At 38.1% G+C, this 16,892-nt stretch overlaps 1 protein-coding gene across 7 annotated transcripts in view; it reads left to right on the top strand.

Annotated features, from left to right (window-relative positions):
* The window catches only part of CNTN1 (contactin 1), a 207,545-nt gene that overhangs the window by 92,171 nt on the left and 98,482 nt on the right, over positions 1-16,892 (top strand). For 3 of the 7 annotated variants that reach the window (XM_086884683.1, XM_086884684.1, XM_086884686.1), the window contains one exon: positions 16,484-16,595. The exons of 3 other annotated variants lie outside the window; for them this stretch is intronic. The gene's annotated coding sequence lies outside the window, so the exon portion shown is untranslated. Of the gene's footprint in view, positions 1-8,295; positions 8,435-16,483; positions 16,596-16,892 lie in introns of all 7 variants that reach the window. One more of the 7 variants, XM_086884687.1, reaches the window with a different exon arrangement.

Here is a 16,892-nt window from a genome sequence, read left to right as displayed (position 1 = left end):
CAAGAAAATGCAACAGTTTTCTGCACTTGGAATACTCCATTGCTGGGCATTTCTGCCTGCCAAGAGAAGGATACTTCTCCTTTTATGCCCAGGGATCGGTTTTTGTAAGCATGACTTTAGCCATGCCTGCAGAGATGGGGGCAGGATCTGCCTCAAAAATAACAGCTCACTGCTGAATGCAGGGCACTGATTTCTGCCTTTTCCAGCTGTACTTCAGTTAAGTCCTCCAGACTTGCTTGTTTCCTGAGGTGGGACTAACACTGATAGCAGAAGAGGACATACATGTGTATTTTACAAAAAGTTTCTGACTCTTGTACATTGGAGCATTTAATTCCTGAATTTTACCCATATAGAGCAAATCATTCTCATATTTGTTTAGATATTTTAGTGGTCTTCAGTTTATATACAGGAAGCACCTAAGAGTGCTTGATTAATTATATATAATTTTCTATATTCAAGTTATTAATATCTAGTCTGATTAGTTCTTTGGTATTGCTAAGAGAAGAAAGCCTGATGTGACATTGCAAGAAATATAAAACTGGAAGAATTTTGTTGTGAAGTGTGACAACCAGACTCTTGAAAACAAATGAAATTGCATAGATGTAAAGTATGTCTTTAGCCTTGGAAGCAGATGGGTGAGTGGGGTGAGGGGGGCATGAAGAGTGTGCAGAAGGAAATGACTGTCACTGCTTCTTGTAATAATTTCATTCAAATCTTGCTCTGTAGTGAGAAAAGCTTCAGAATAAGTGAAAGAAAGTATTTTTTATTTAAGGAACTATTAAACTTTTTGTGTTACTGCTACAGGGTGTATAGGTGCAAAATGTTCTTACAGAGGCTGAGAAAGTGATGAGACAAATTTGCAGAGGAGCAATCATTTAAAGACTATTAGGCAGAAAGGTGCTAACTCTGATGCAGAAAATTCAAAAATCCTCAAGTTCTGTAAGGACAGGGTGTTTTGGGGAAGTATAGGGTAGCACCCTGGCCAGATTTTCTGGGGCCCTGTTATGGGCAGGATTGGCAGATTAGATTAGTCCCTGGTGTTACTTTGCATGTTGTTCTCAGGTGTTTTAGGTGTGGGTTCTGCCAGCGGTGTGGGTGGTGGCCAAACAAACTGTGCTGTGTGGTGCTGTGGAAGTTCTGGGCAGTAGAACTGTCCATATGCAGCTGATCACAGGCATTGGGATGCAGCCAAACTCCTCAGGACCTTCTGGGTTGTGTCACAAGCCAAAACTACAGTTCAAAATCAGGAGGCTACTATTCCTGGTATTGGTGTTAGTTTCTTCAGAGGATGTGTACCTTCTGTCACTTACTAGTACATTTACAGATCAGGATCATCTTCGTAATTTTGAGGTTAGCATTTTGGATACTTTTTTGTTTGTTTGTTTTAATGCTTCATTTGCTATAATCTTATAGAGTAAGTAATGAAAAATCCTTCTAGACATTGCATGTTCTGTAAAATAAAGGCATGTTTGCACATGGAGTCAGATAAAGTAAACCAGTCCAAATTGAAATGGACACAGACACACTTGGGTGTGAAAGTACTGCTTACATATACTGCAGGAGCTATAGTGAAGCTGTATCTAGGATCACATACTAAGACAGAAACACTCTTCTCCTGTTCCTCCCAACATTTCCTCCTTTGAATCTCTGCTTGGGACACATTTAAAAATAAAACAGACTACCTTGATTTGCACCTGGAATCTAGTCATTAATGAAGTAACACTTGCAAGACGGAGATGCTGAACAGTTGAGTACCATCTGGCACAAAATATAGACCTCTCTTACCTGTTATTTCTGTTAGAAAGATCTGCATGAGCTACAGCAACCAGAAGTCCATTGGTAGCCTGGTAACAATCCAGACCATGAAGATTTTAAAAAATTTTTGTTGAGAAAAAAGAGAACCATTATTTCCAGTCTAGTAAAGAACCTTTGCCAAGGACTTCATCTAAGTAAGCATTTGGTAGTATTCAGAAAACTGGTAGTGTTGGTTATTTTGCTGCCATCATTCCTACAGAGTATCTATACCTATCTGAGACACCCAGGACTATCTTGTCACACAGAATATTTTGGGTGAAAGTTGATACAGTTCAGAGTTTTTGGGGAGCCTAATGCAAGGCCATGAGGAGGGCTGTACTGGACCAGACTTAGTCCAGCATGAACAGTCTTGTTCAGTCTAGTCCTTGAACAGTCACTAATAACAAATGCTTCCCCTGCTTTACCTTCCAGATTCCAGCCTTCAGCTACTTAGAGAATCCCTGATCCAGAGCCAGCTGGTGGGTGTTCAGTAGTCTCTGATTAACCCATCCACCAGGAATTTGTTTAATCTCTTTTTGAACTGGTTTCTCTCTTCAAATGCTCAGAAAAGCATTCTCAAAACACTTCTCTCTGCACTTGTAATATGTTCTTGTTTTCAATCCAATGGGAGTTTAGAAAATTCTGTCAAAGCTACCTCAAACAGGGAAAATATGAAGATAAAAGATCTCAAAACCAGAAATATGTGCTTTCACAGAGAAACTTCATTCTCTTAAGTGCCACAATGTGTCTTGATGCTATAATGTGCTTCCTCTTTGCTCCCCAGAGTGGAGATGAGTGCTGTGCTTTAGTACTTTTCAAGGTGACTCTTTAGGAGTTTTTCTCTTTTACTGTATCTCTGCTGTGCCTGCAGACACTTCACAGGTGACTTTATTTTCCTAATTCTGGCCTGCATCTTACCATGAGTTATAAAATTCCTTATACGGTCAGCTAGTTTAAATGGAGACTGGGGGAGAAGAAGCAGATGTATTCTGCTCATTTCTGTGCTTTCCATGTTTGTTTTCTCTCTTAGCCTGAACGAAGTATAGACAACTGAGACCTATATAAATGTTATTATTTTGCACTAATAATTTTTTATGAAATTCTGTTAAAAAGTTAAAGTTATTATGAGACTTTAGAAAAAACCTCCAGATATCTTTTTTTCAGGAGTGAAAGGAAACATTTAATGCTATAGTTTCCATTTGTAGTGGCCTTCTATGCTTAGCCTGTTTTTTGCGCATCCAAAACCTTTCACTTATATTAAATGAAACTTCAACCACAACTTTGATGAAAGAGGTACTTCAAGTGATTGACAGCAGTGGTTCTCAGACCAAATGAGTAAATGGCAAAATGAGACTGGTCACTAGAGGTTGCCAGTTGTGTAACGAGACCATTGCCTGCCCAGTGGCCTGGTGCTGTGAATTGAGTCATTAGATGTAGGTGCCATGTAACTGTACAGTGCAATCCTTCCTCCTTCCCGAGTGAGGGTTTGTCACGGGGAATAAATACAAGGATTGAGCTCTGATCTTGGTTGCAATGAAGGACAAATCAAAAATGCTAAGCTCTTGATTTACTCAAGTTCATCAAGTTTAATGTGAGAATAGAAATGCTTCATTCTTTCCATGTTTATTAAACTTCTTTCTTTGAAATAAAATGTTTGGGGAGCTCTAGTTTAGTTTTTGTTGCATGCAGAACATCAGCTTTTGAGCCTTCACTGGGAGTCTTATGACTTTGCTGTACCACAGATTATAGCTGGGTCCTTGATTTTAATGACTTTCTCAAGCAATGGGAGATGTCAGAACTCTTCCTGTTAATATTCTATAACCTTAGTCAGTATTTCTTTCTGTGTGGAGCTCAGCTGATAATGGTTACATATAACTCACTCACTGTACCTAATTATTCAGAGACATTTCTGCAGTAATGTGTGTGCTGGAACATACCAGATAGAGTATATAAACCAATGTCTTAGGTGTGTATGTTCATGGAAGACAAAACACTGAATAAATAAATAAATGAAATTTTCATTTATTCATAATAATTTATAAATAATGACTAAGTAAAATATAAGGGGAAGAAGTGATGTCTTTGGGAAACAGATTGAAATGAGAAATTTCTAAGATGAATTGCAAGTTTTAAAGTGATTGTTAAATTTCAGAGTGTGGTCATTTCACTGACTTGATCCAATTCCTGTTCTGTCATTAATGAATACTTGAGTAGTTGGATTTAAAAAAAACCTTCTACTTAGTCACTTAATGTTTTTTTCAGTCACAGGACAGATACCCAGTTTTGCAGGTTGTAAACTCAGTTAGATGTGCTGTGGGGCCACACCTGGCAGGCAGCTGTGGCCCGTGGTGTGACTAGAGTGAGAGACTCTGGGAATGCCACCAGGGTCTGGAATAGCTAGAGGATCTGAAGGATGGTAAGGTCAATGCCCTCTTCATTATCAAACCATATGACATGCTTGCATATGACTTTTGAGTGAATAAAGCCAAAATGCATCTTCAAGTTGTATTTGTTTGATCTAATATAAAAAATGTAACTAGAAATTCTCAGTAGCTGAGGTTGAGAGTGGTGTGGTGTAAAGTCACAGCCATTTTTTAAGGTGAGGGTTTGCTTACAAGCAAACTCTGTTAGAAAGTGTGAAGCAAATTGCCTCATCTAAATTCTTCCCCTGTATTCCAGTAAGGATTGCTTATTGGTTCAAATGTATTAAAAAAGGTAAAAAACCCCTAAAAATAGAAATTAAATAATGTTTTTTCTTTGACAGTTCAGAAACAGCTCAAATTAGGTAACAACTGGCTAATTTTAAAATTATTCATATTTTGATAGCTTGGGGTAAATTAAAACTTTAAGAGTAGCTTTAAGGTTTTTCCTGCTAATTTCTGTAAATAATATTCTTAATATATACAGCATTCATGCAATGTAGAGCAGTCTACTTAAAATGCACTCAATTGATTTTTATAAGTTATTTATGATGAGGCTGAGAACTAAATGCAGAACACATTTAAGGCTTTATACCCTGAGAATCACAATTTTTTCTCTTTTAATTTCTTTTGATGTATAGGTAATAGAACTTGGGCTGATTTCATATTCAGCAAGCAATGTTCTTCTTTCCCCAGAAAAAGTGCAGGATGTGATTTATACACTATGCTTAAACATAATTTTCTCCAGAACTTCATTTTAAAATGATGTTTAGATTGTAAATTATCTGAATATAATTAAAAAAATAAAAAAGATGTTGAAATGAAAATTAAGTATTTTCTCTAGGGAGACCAGTAGTAAAACCACTGAAAAACTTTTCTTGTTGTCTTTTCCAAGAAATGGTTAACTGCAAATATTGTTATTTTTTTAGTTTAAAATTTGCTACTAATAGAAGAAGAATAACTGTAAATCAATTGATTAACAATTCCTTCTCATAAGCCATCACTTAACTACTTTGCAGTGGCCTATTATATCATCTAGATAAATTTTCTAATGTTATGTTAGGTTTTCCTGCATGCTTGCTTGAATTCCTGTCAACTTTGAGCTACTTGTTATTAACATTTACTTAGAATAAAAAGTTAAGAATATGAGAATTTGATTTTTTGAATCAGAGAAAGAAATAACTGGGCTAGGTGGACTTGAAGGAGTTGCAATGGACATTAGGAAGTAAGTCATACTATACAGATGAATCTTAGTCTGGATTTCAGTTTAAAATAATATCACAGGAAAGAAAAAGAAAATTAATTTCAGTACTTCAGTGGCATGCAATTCTCTTTAAATAATTTCATTTTAATATTAGTCCTAATAAACTGTAAATTGCAGTGGTCAGAGGGGCTTTTTCATGGTAACTTTTATGCCTTATTAAACATTAATAGAAATATTAATTTCTGAAATTGAATCAAACCACGATACTTAACAGATTTAAATAATAAATGAGTGATGAATTAGATCAGAGATCTAATCAGAGAATAGGCAAGTCAGTCTTTTTTATTTTACATCATCTAGATCTGTATACACAATTTCTCACATATGTGTAACACATGCTTGAGTCATTTAAAGACTGCCTTCATTTTCTGTCTTACTTTTTAATGAAATGTTTTCTGATTTTAATGAAATGTGCTCAGATTGATTAGACTTTTTTAAAAGGAGCTCAGAAAATTACAGAATTCTCATGAGATGTAGGAACTCAATTATTAGGGGTTGAATTATTTTGTTACACAAATCAGAGAAGTTTGCAGAAGTGTTTTTAACTTCATCTGCTAAATTCACAGGTCATATTAAAAGAAAAACCTTTATTTTGTTTTAAACCATGGTTAAAAAAATTTTAAAGACCTCTAAGAGAATTTCTCTAGCAAGCTCTAGTGTAGAACAGATTAATCTAGCATTGAAAGTACTGCTTAAAAAAATCTCACTGGACCTACAGGTGAATATTGTGAAAAGCCAAGCCCAGTTTGCCCTGCTCAAGCAGACTCATAATTAAAACAGACATGTTCAGAGAGCATCACAAGCAGAGTATGAAAAAAGAAGTGGATAGGACAAGAGCAGAGAGAAGTTTAATTCAAAACAAATGAAAACGTTAGATTACAGCTGCCAGATACTCCATGCAGGAGCAGGATGAGGACAAAAAAGAGCTTCAGGCATTTGGGATCTCCTCCAACCCATCTGTTTTATATGAATATTAGTTAGTGCTTAGACATTAAGTATTAGGCCATTCCTACACCACGTATCACAGCCCGGCACAGCAGACCACAGGAAGCTGGCAGTGCAGTGATGCCAGACCCTGGGCTTGTCTGTGTGTCTTCTGAGTGCTTCAGGCTTTTACAGATCTGCCATGCTTTAGACTACATCAGTTCCCCTGGCTGGAGTCCAGCTGGGGCTGTATCCCCAAATTGCAGAGTCTCCAGTGATTGTCTGCAAGTAGGTGCTTGGATGAGGGTACTTTCCTCTGTGATCTCAAGTTATATAATGTATCAGTATATTTTTCCCAAAATTGCAGCCTCGATGGGCTAGAAATTGCTGTAAGAGTTACCTATACAGATGCTTGATATTAAAACTTAATGGAATTGAAAAACATTACAGAACTTAACTTAGTTGCCCAATTGTCCCTGCTCAGTTGACCAAGGGAAGCCAGTTGATGTAGTCTTTTTGGATCTCAGTAAAAGCTTTCAGTGCTGCCTCTCACAGGATCCTTCTGGATAAAATGTCCAGCGCTCAGCTTTATGTGATGGGTGAGCAGCTGGCTCATGGTTTGGGTGCAAAGGGTTACAGTGAATGGAGTGACATCAGGCTGGTGACCAGTAATCAGTGGCATTCCAGAGGGCATTTTAGGGCCAGTGCTCTTCAAAATCTTCATAAATAACTTGAATGTGCAAAGATATATTAAATAGGTTTGCTGATGACACTAAATTGTGAGGACCTGATGATTCTGTCAGAGGCAGAGAGGCCCTGCAGAGAGACCTCAACAAATTAGAGAGCTGGACAATCACCAGTTGTGTGAAGTTCAACAAAGACAAGTGCCAGATTCTGCAACTGGGATGAGGCAACCCTGGATGTACAGACTGGGGTATGAGATTTTGAAGAGCAACACCACAGAAAGGCACCTGGGGGTCCTGGCTGAGGACCAATTGAATTCACATTCAATTGTGAATGTGAATTCACAGGGTTGGCAGCCAGGAGGGCCAACCCTGTCCTGGGGGGCGTCAGGCACAGCATGGCCAGCTGGGCAAGGGGGGGGATTGTCCTGCTCTGCTCTGACCTGGGGCAGCCTCACCTCCAGTGCTGGGGCCAGTTCTGGGTGCCACAATATAAGAAAAATTTAAGTGATTAAAAAGCATCCAGGGGAAAGCTACAAAGATGGTGAAGGGCCTTGAGAGGAAGTCATACAAGTGGCTGAGGTCACTTGCTCTGTTCAGCCTGGAGGAGACTGAGGGAAGGCCTCATTGCAGTCTGCAACTACTTCATGAATGGAAGAGGAGGGGCAGATACTGATCTCTGTGGTGGCGAGTGACAGGACTTAAGGAAATAGTCTAAAGCTGTGTCAGGGGAGGTTTAGGTTAAACATTAGAAAAATATTCTTTACCCAGAAGGTAGTTGAGCACTGGAACAGGCTCCCCAGGGAACTGGTCCCAGCACCAATCCCTGACAGAGTGCAAGAAGTGTCTGGACAGCACTCTCAGGCACATGCTGTGACTCTTCGTGATGGTCCTATGCTGGGCCAGGAGTTGGATTTGATGATTTTTAGGGGATCCTTTCAAATTAGGGTATTCTATGATTCTATTTTAAAATAATAAGACAAAGATTCAATTTTTGTTACACATAAATCTAGTGATATTGCCAAAAGCACACAGTAAAGTATAGGATCAGTAAAATTAGAAAATTGATAGAGTGGAAGTGTTAAATATCAAATGGAAGCCCTCCAGCAATGGGAGTCTTGAAGATAAATGTCAGTGGATTTGCTTTGTCACCTTTGGACCTTTTGAGGTTGGAACACTGCCTCTGAGATTGTATTTATATCATTTGCAGCTTCAAGAAGCAAGAAACCATTCTGAGCCTTTAAAGACAGCTTCTCAATCCTTAAGTAAACTTGATTAAGCTTTCAGAAATGCTGACAAACTAATTCCATTCAACTCCAAATGGATATGTAGATTCATGACATTAAAATGTAAGTACATTTTATTTAAAATACCATATTTGAATTTTTAACCTACCTTTAAGAACCCAGGTTTACTGAAACAGGAACTACCAAGTTATACCTGACACTGGATCACATAGAAGCTCTTCTGTTAGAGCCGTGCAGGCACTCCTGCTTTGCTTGTGCCCAATTACAGAATCACAGAGTCAAGTAGGCTGAAAAAGACCTGAGATCATTAAGTATAACCTATGACCAAACACCACCATGTCAACTTGACCATGGCACTGAGTGCCATGTCCAGTCTTTGGTGATTCCACCACCTTCTTGCACAGTCCATTCCAATGTCTAATTACCCTTTCTGTGAAGAAATTTTTCCTAATGTCCAACCTAAACCTGCCCTGGCACGGTTTAAGACTAATCCCTCTTTTACAGCTGGTTGTCTGGGAGAAGAGTCCAACCCCTACCTGTCCGCAGCCTCCTTTCAAGTTGTTGCAGAGAGTAGTAAAGTCACCCCAGCCTCCTTTTCTCCAAGCTAAATAACCCCAGCTCCCTTGACTGCTCCTTGTAAGACACAAGCTCCAAACCCTTAACCAACTCCATTTCTCTTCTCTGGATGCTCTCCAGCACCTCAATGCCTTTCCTGCAGTGAGGGGCCCGGAACTGGACACAGGATTCGAGGTCCGGCCTCACCAGTGCTGAGTACAGGGGGATAATCACTGCTCTGCCCTGCTGGCCACACTATTCCTGATATATATATATATATATATATATATATATATATCCCAGGATGCCATTGGCCTTCTTGGCAGTGTGGGCACACCCTGGCTCATGTTCAGCTGCTGTCAACCAGCACCTCCAGGCCCCTTTTTTCTCAGCAACTTTACAGCCACTCTCCCCCAGCCTGTAGTGCTGCCTGAGGTTGTTGTGACCCAAGAGCAGGACCTGACTCTTTGTCCCGTTCAACCTCGTGCCATTGGTCTCGGCCCATCAATCCAGTTTGTCCGGGTCCCTTTGCAGGGCCTTCCTATACTCCAGCAGATCAACACACTGACCCAGCTTGTCCACAAATTTGCCAATGGTAGATTCAATCCTCTCACCCAGACCATCAAAAAAGATCAGTGTTTCCATACACTAATTATCTTCTTAGACAACCCTTCTTAACACAAATATTTTTGCCTCTGGTCTTTTTTCAAAGTGGAAATAAATTTGTGTTTATGTGATAATTAGGGGACAGAAAAATCTTTTTTTTTCTTTACAAAGATCTGAATGATAAAATGATTGATTTCAGATGGAATGATAGATGTTTGGTTCGTGTGGGCTTTTAACAGAAGAAATTACCTTCATTGTCCTGCAAATCCATTTGATTTAGTTATTGGCTTTGAAATTACCTGATTGAACAGTGTTCTTTTTTCCCCTCCTCTGAAAACCAAAATATGCATCTTAGAAAATTGTTTTCTGTAGATGGCTAGTTTTTTTAGAAAGTTGTTTTCCATGGAGGACTAATATTTTTGTGAGTGTGTACCAAAGGCCTGTCCTTCTTCATTGTGTGGACTGTCACACAAACCTCATGCATCCAAAGAGTAATTGCAGTTGCCTTACTGTACATATGCAGCCATCCTTATTCCTGTGGTAATTCCTGGAGTTCTGTAATGACGCTGTGACCCTGTTGTTCCCAGATTGATTCTCCCTTTACCAGGGAGCTTGTGAAATCAATCACAGGATGGAGTTCTGGAGAGGACACAGCGTCTCACACAGCCGGCATTTGGTCACGATGCTAGAAATTTTAGCTTATGGTGAATACACAAGTGTGTATTGAGTTCAGTTTGTTTTGTCATTTTAGTACAGAGTAAACAGGGGAGAGTACAAAAATATTCTCTCTTGAAAGGAAATTGTCTGTGTTAGGTAGTGTCCTCTAAGCTTGCAGGGAAAGATGTATTCCAGTGCAATTGTGGCTAAACTAAAAGGCCTGATTATCCTGGCTTTTCTTGACACTGACATTTGAGTGTTTTACTGTTCATAAAGAGGTTTCATAGCATGTGTATATATATATATATATATATATATATATATATATATATATATTTAGGTACTATAAAATAGCTATAAAATAGCACCTAACTTCTATGCAGTACTTGAGCAAAATCATGCATCTGGCTGAGGCAGCAGTTTGACATGACAAGCAAAGTAAAGTTAAAGAACCTACCTCTGAAAAAGCTCAGATTTTGTAATAGAAAAATGGAAGGAAAACAAAATTTCTTTTGGATGCAAAGGGGCATGTATGTAAGATTTTACTGGTTTGTATACAGAGTACATGCTATCAAAACTGTGGGGAAACACGAATTATGTAAGATTTTAAAACAGTCTATCTATCTGGCCTAGTATTTTCTCTCCAGGACTTTGAAATAACATATTAAGAAGGAAGAGTATAAAAAAAATTATAAAATTTTGCATAATGCACTCCTACAATATTCTGTCTATCCCCAGAAGTTTGTTACTTTGGGAATTCCCAAATCACAGCTGCCATCTTTGGACTTAATTTTGTTTTAGATATTTCTGTATTGCTTGATTGTGTAATTGCTTTTAAATTAATTCAGAGAAACTTGATATCCTTACATAATCAGTAGTGAGATCCATAGTACACATGCCTACTGTGGAATGAGCTTTGATAGCAATCGCCATATTTTCCTTTTTCCCTGTAGAGGCATGGGCAGTACACAAACTAAGTTTCTTCTGAGGAAACTGATGTGAAACTTGTGCTTCACATGCATCTCTATTTTAAATGAATATTCTCATTGGGACATTACATGAGTAACCTGTTCCTCAAGAGAATCTGCAAGCAGGATATATGTGCTTTGGGAATTCAAATTTATTACTTAGTGTATGCAATAGATAGAACAAAAAAGCTACAGAATATCACTCTCAAAAAGATGTTTCATGTGCCCTGATGTTCCACAGTGGGCATCAGCCGTGTGGGGAAATGATGATTTATTATCTTCCCGAGTTGCCATCTTCCAAGTCCTGTTTTTTACTGTTGGGGTTTTAAACCTTGGGGGTTTAAACCTTAAAAGCATAACAGTTCTAAACCATTATGTTTTCCTTATGAACTGCTGTGATGCTGTGTTTTACCTTCTCAACAATAACACCTATTTCTGCACTTTTCTTACCTCACAGTAACTGTAGGTTACATAGTGTTTTACACTTTCCTGTCACTCTTCATGGATAAACTGGAGCAGCAGCTACACAGCTGGGCTGTGCTGAGTCTGGCACCACAGACAGCTGAGTCCTCAGCTGAGAGTACACGGCCAGGGCTCAGTTGTGCCACCACACTAGCCTGGGCAGAAGTGGAACACCAGAAGTGCAGGTGGTGTGATCTGTGAGGTCCCTGGTGCTGCTTCCTCCTCGCTGCTCCTGGAGTCTGTGCAGGGTCTGTCACTGGTACCCTTCCACCTCGTGTTTTGGAGTGGAGGAGAATGAAAATCCCAGAAATGTTTGAAGTACCTAAGCATCTATAGGATGGCATCATGACATTTTCTTGTGAGGTTTCTGTTTCTTTCCTAGTAATACTTAATCAGCTTTGAGGTTTTTTCACTGTTAATGAGCGATAAGTTGATTATCTTGCTGGCTTCCTCAAAGAACTTCAGCAGAAATGGGAGGGATGGTTGCCTGCTAATTAATGCAACTAATCTTCCCTGGTATATCAAACTTAACAAATACTAGAATTTGTATGCATTTCAGAGTTACCATTCCATTGAAGATTTAATTTTTTTAAAAATAATTGCTTCTTTCTCTCATAACATACATAAATATGCTAATTTCTTTGCTGTTTTATTTATTTTTTTTTTCACAAAACCCAATACCGTTACATTCTGTGTTCGATTCTTAATAATTAACTTACTCTTACTAAACATGTAACATCAATGACTGCAAAAGAATATAGGACACTTAAGGAATATAAAAATGCTGTGGTTTTTAGTCTGTGCACAAAGAATTATTACAGAGGAATACTTCTTAGTAACTAAATTTCAGTTGTGTCTTAACTACTAAACATATCTGATGTAAAATAATATATTTTACTGCACTCTTATTAATTACAGTGGTAAATTTCTTAGACATAATGCATATATATGAAATATGGTCTATCAGATCAATTAGGATGCTTAATCATGAGTCTCAAGTTATTTATTCTGAGCCCACAAACAATGCAGTAGATTTTGAGACGCTTTTACAAAGCTACAGTATTTTGTGGCCTCAATTTACAAAACACTAGACAAAACTGTTTTTAAAAAAAGAAAATATGTTTTAAATTATTAATTATAACATTATGTAATTAAAAACATAAAACTTAAGTGGAAAGCAATAAAAACAAATTATTATAATTTATTTTACTTCCCCTACTTCCTTCTGTGGACATTGGAGCAGCTGTAATTACTGTATGCAAGCATTTATGCTTGCCAGGGAAAAGCTAAATACATGTAATTGATAGCAACAGCTCAGTTTCTCAACTGAGGAGAATGAGTGCTTGTGCTTACATCCAGTAATTTCAGCCAGTTTTCTCTTCCCAGTTTGCAGCAAGTGACCTTGCCATGGCTTCAAGGAAAGATAGCTGTTTTCTTCATGAACTGGAGGAGGTGGAAAGCAGATAAATCCAAAAGAATGTGAAGCTTATGAGAATTGAAGTGACCATTTTCTAAATGAGAAAGCAGAAGCTAATGGCTCACTGTGTCTGAATAATATCTCTCTATTTGTGCATGCTGAATTTCACTTGGATTGTAGTCTGTTGTCTATCTGAAAGACAGACACCTAAAAGAATGTGAACTAGATGTAGGGAGAGGATGCCTGCATGTAATATGGCACATATTACATATTCCAGTTCCTCGGAATAGCAAGGCACTAATATGTGTTCTCCTTAAAAAATTTTTTCCAGGTTGCAGATCAACAAGAATGTTCATACTGGCTTAGCTCCAGTGATTTGATAAGGAAAATTGTTTGTTCTTGTCAAAATGGTTGTTTAGCATTAGCCAGGTAGACACCTGTGGTATGGGTATTTGGTACATTGTACAAATGTATGGGTGGCTGTGCAGACGCAGGAGTTTGGGTGGTTCTTGTTGGAGCAGCACTTTTGTTCGCAGTTTGTGCAGATATTCACAAAGTCTTGTGTTTGCTGCCCCAGCATGAGCTGGTTCCAGTGGCAGTGTATGTTTGTGTGAGGAGAGGCTGCTTCCATTCAGGAGCTTAGAAAAGCTGAGGCATTGCTTGAGTAGCAGAAGCAGATTTAAAATACATGAGGTAGGATCATTTTTCTATGTGGATTACTATCCTTACATGATTATTCTGTATGGTTTCTCCTGGTATGTGACATCTGTGGATATATGACAGTGTGAGGCTTCTTTGTCCATCAAAGCAAGTTCATGCAGGGTATTTGCAGAGCTCATTTAAAGCTGCCCATTAGAGTTAGCATACTTAACACTCCTTTTCTGCTCAACATGGTGTAGCTGCATGACATAGTTAAGTTGAACTCAAAATTATTGCTCTCAGCTTGTAATAAGCTTAGAAGACTGCTGCTACTGCTAAGAGGCAGAGAAGAGTTGAAAAGTCTGAAGGCTTTTTAGTTTTTTCCACCCATATGAGTTTCTTCTGGTTGTGAAACTATAATTGCCTCTATCTAGAACTCATCATAGCTACAACTGGACCCAAGTCTTGTTCCTTTTGACTCCTACTGAAAACTGGATTGTTATTTCTGGAGACTTAACTCGTGCTAAAATGTGGAGGAGGTTGAGTGCTAATGGCTGATTTAGAACCTGTTTTTCTGCATGTGCAGTTACTTTCCCCAGTGTTCATCACTTGATATTATCGGACCTAATATCAGATTATGAATTTCATCTGCTATTTTACCATTTTACCTTCAGTAACGTGGTATCATGATCTCCTGTCAGTCTTCACAGATAGCTTAGATCTTACTGCCTTGAAGAGTATTCTGTCTTCAGCATTCTTTATCATCTCAGTGTTGTGCCCTCTGTCGTCACCTTTATGGATCTGCTACACAGCAAAATATCTCTCTCTGGTACCCTTGTTCCATTGTCAAAACCAACCCATTATGTCTACACTTTTTCCCCCTTATTTTCTACTTATTATCTATAAAAAGAGATTCTTGCAGGAAACAGTATTTTCCAGGGGAGTACCCTGTTAGCTGTGGGTAGAGGCTGTATGTAGGCCTCCAGTGTTCTTTGCTTTGTGGGATTCTGGGTTTACATCCTTCACAGAGCCAATCAGCAGAGAAGGATGCTTTATACAACTCTTACATATTAGGCTGGCTTTTCCCCTTCTTTCTGGATTTGCCAGTGGACTACAGTAAATAATTGGAAGAGCAAAAATACCTCTTTCACAATAGCTATATCATTTTGGGTGAAAGGAAGCTTGTATCATGACTGAATTCCAAAGAAAGGTAACATTAGATGCATAAAATTTGGTGGTTTCCAGCTTTAACTTTTGGGATCCATCTATTGCAAAAACCTGCTGTTTAGATTTGTGGTGTGTATCACATTTTACCTGGCCAGTAAAATTCATGGTGTGATAGAACATGAAGAAGTTGCACACAATAAGGAAATTTTCAATTCTGTATTTAGTAGACAGAAGAATAAGTACAACAGATGATACTCCAGAAGGCCTGCTGTACCTACTTTAAAGGAAAACAAAACATGATGTTAGGATTAGGATAATTGCAGCAGTATGGTTGCTAACTATAAAATTATATTTTCTTTGTTAATTTCTTCAAGTATTATAGAGGCTTACTGAGCAATTTCCTCTTCTGGAGTAAATTGGAGAAATGATAAAAGGGAAAAGCAACTGAAATAAAAAGTGTTAACATGACAGTTTTTTGAACTCCCAGCACTGCCATTTCCAAGCTGTACAGCCTGATAAATGTGTGTTCAGCAGCTTATTGTAGAAGCACCAGTGACATCCGGTGGTGGCATTCAGTTAGACAGCTCCCGATCTGCTGATTTATAAGTTACCATAAGATCTTTAATACTCAGCTATTTGAAGATGGCAGCTTGGGATTTACGTCCTGACCCAATTCATCTTATCTTTGTTTTATACTTTTCATTTTGGAAAAACAGGATTTCTTTTACTGCTGCATTGACAATGAGATTCAATGACTGTCTCCAGCTGGTGTTGCCTTTTTTGTTGCTCTGCATGATATCCTAATTGACATAGAATTGTGGAATCTGCTTGCGATTACACACTGTATACTTTAGCAAAAGAGTCTAGGATCATTAAGATTGCATAGCTGACTTCCTGCAGCGCCTATTAGGGATGAACTCACGTTTATGTGTAGTGTTGACAACAGAAGCTGAAACCATATATCCTTCTACTTTACGTAAGAGAAATTGTAAATCTCAGCTGGCTACAAATGGTTATTCCTGTATTAAATTTCTCTTCAGGTTTTTAACAGGTTGTTCTCAATTTGGTCTCTTGACACTCAGCATTAGCACAAGACAAATGCAGTTAGGATGTTAATTGTCACACTTAGAAGAAAATTTCATGGCAGTAACAACTGTCTGGCATTCAGCTGCCATCTAGGTGTATTATATCAATTATGAGTGATTAGTTTTTAAATGCATACATTTTCAAAAATAATTTCGTGAAAACAGTTCGTGAGGTTGCACTTTCCTGTTGGAGATGTCAATGAGAGTAGTTAAAGTATCTTAGTGTTGTTAGGTCTTTTTACTACTATCAGTGGACTTGAGAATATTGGATTGTAGTAGGGCTTTGCATATATAAAAACCTGAAAGTAGCCTCTCCAACAGAAATTATATTGCTTTATTTGTATTTTCTCCTGAGGCACAACCTTACATGAAGAGGCCAGTTCTGCAAAGTGAGAAATCATGTATTTATTTCCATTTTTCAGCTTCATTATTTTGTTGAATGCCATATTCTTTTTTGAGAGGGACCATAACTGAGACTGTGTAGAGACAGACATGCTATGTATCAAAGATAAATCTGGAAACAAGACCCTGTCACTAAATCAGAAGTGGTTTCAAAACTATTCTCTTTATAAGCACTTTTTCTGACTCTTTTCAGATTTGCTCCTAAAAGGAATAGAAGATACAGATCCTGTCATTTTTTAATATGTCAAAATGTTAGGAGCCAGGGACCAGGCTCGTCACACCTAACTGACCATCTGTCTTCAGCAGTAAGTGCACATCTTTCTAGAGCTTTAGGAGAAGCCATGAGATTTACAGTTTGTCCCTTTACCTTTAAGCTTCTTCAGCAAGAAGTAGAAGGGGTTTAATAGAGAGCCTATGCTACTTAAATAACATTCTGAGCTCTACAGTTTGTTACTATAGTGTATGTTATTTTTTTTTCACACAGACCTTTAAGGAAATTTCTGTTTTATAATAATTAATTACTGACATACCTTTTGCTAGTCTTCAGTCCCATTTCTCTCAAATATTTGCAAATGTCTCTCCATAAAAGAGGTATTTGCCCA

Source organism: Cyanistes caeruleus, chromosome 4 (genome assembly GCF_971803275.1).
Source record: "Cyanistes caeruleus chromosome 4, bCyaCae1.hap1.1, whole genome shotgun sequence".
Classification (NCBI taxonomy): domain Eukaryota; kingdom Metazoa; phylum Chordata; class Aves; order Passeriformes; family Paridae; genus Cyanistes; species Cyanistes caeruleus.
This window is presented reverse-complemented; position numbering and strand designations above follow the sequence as displayed.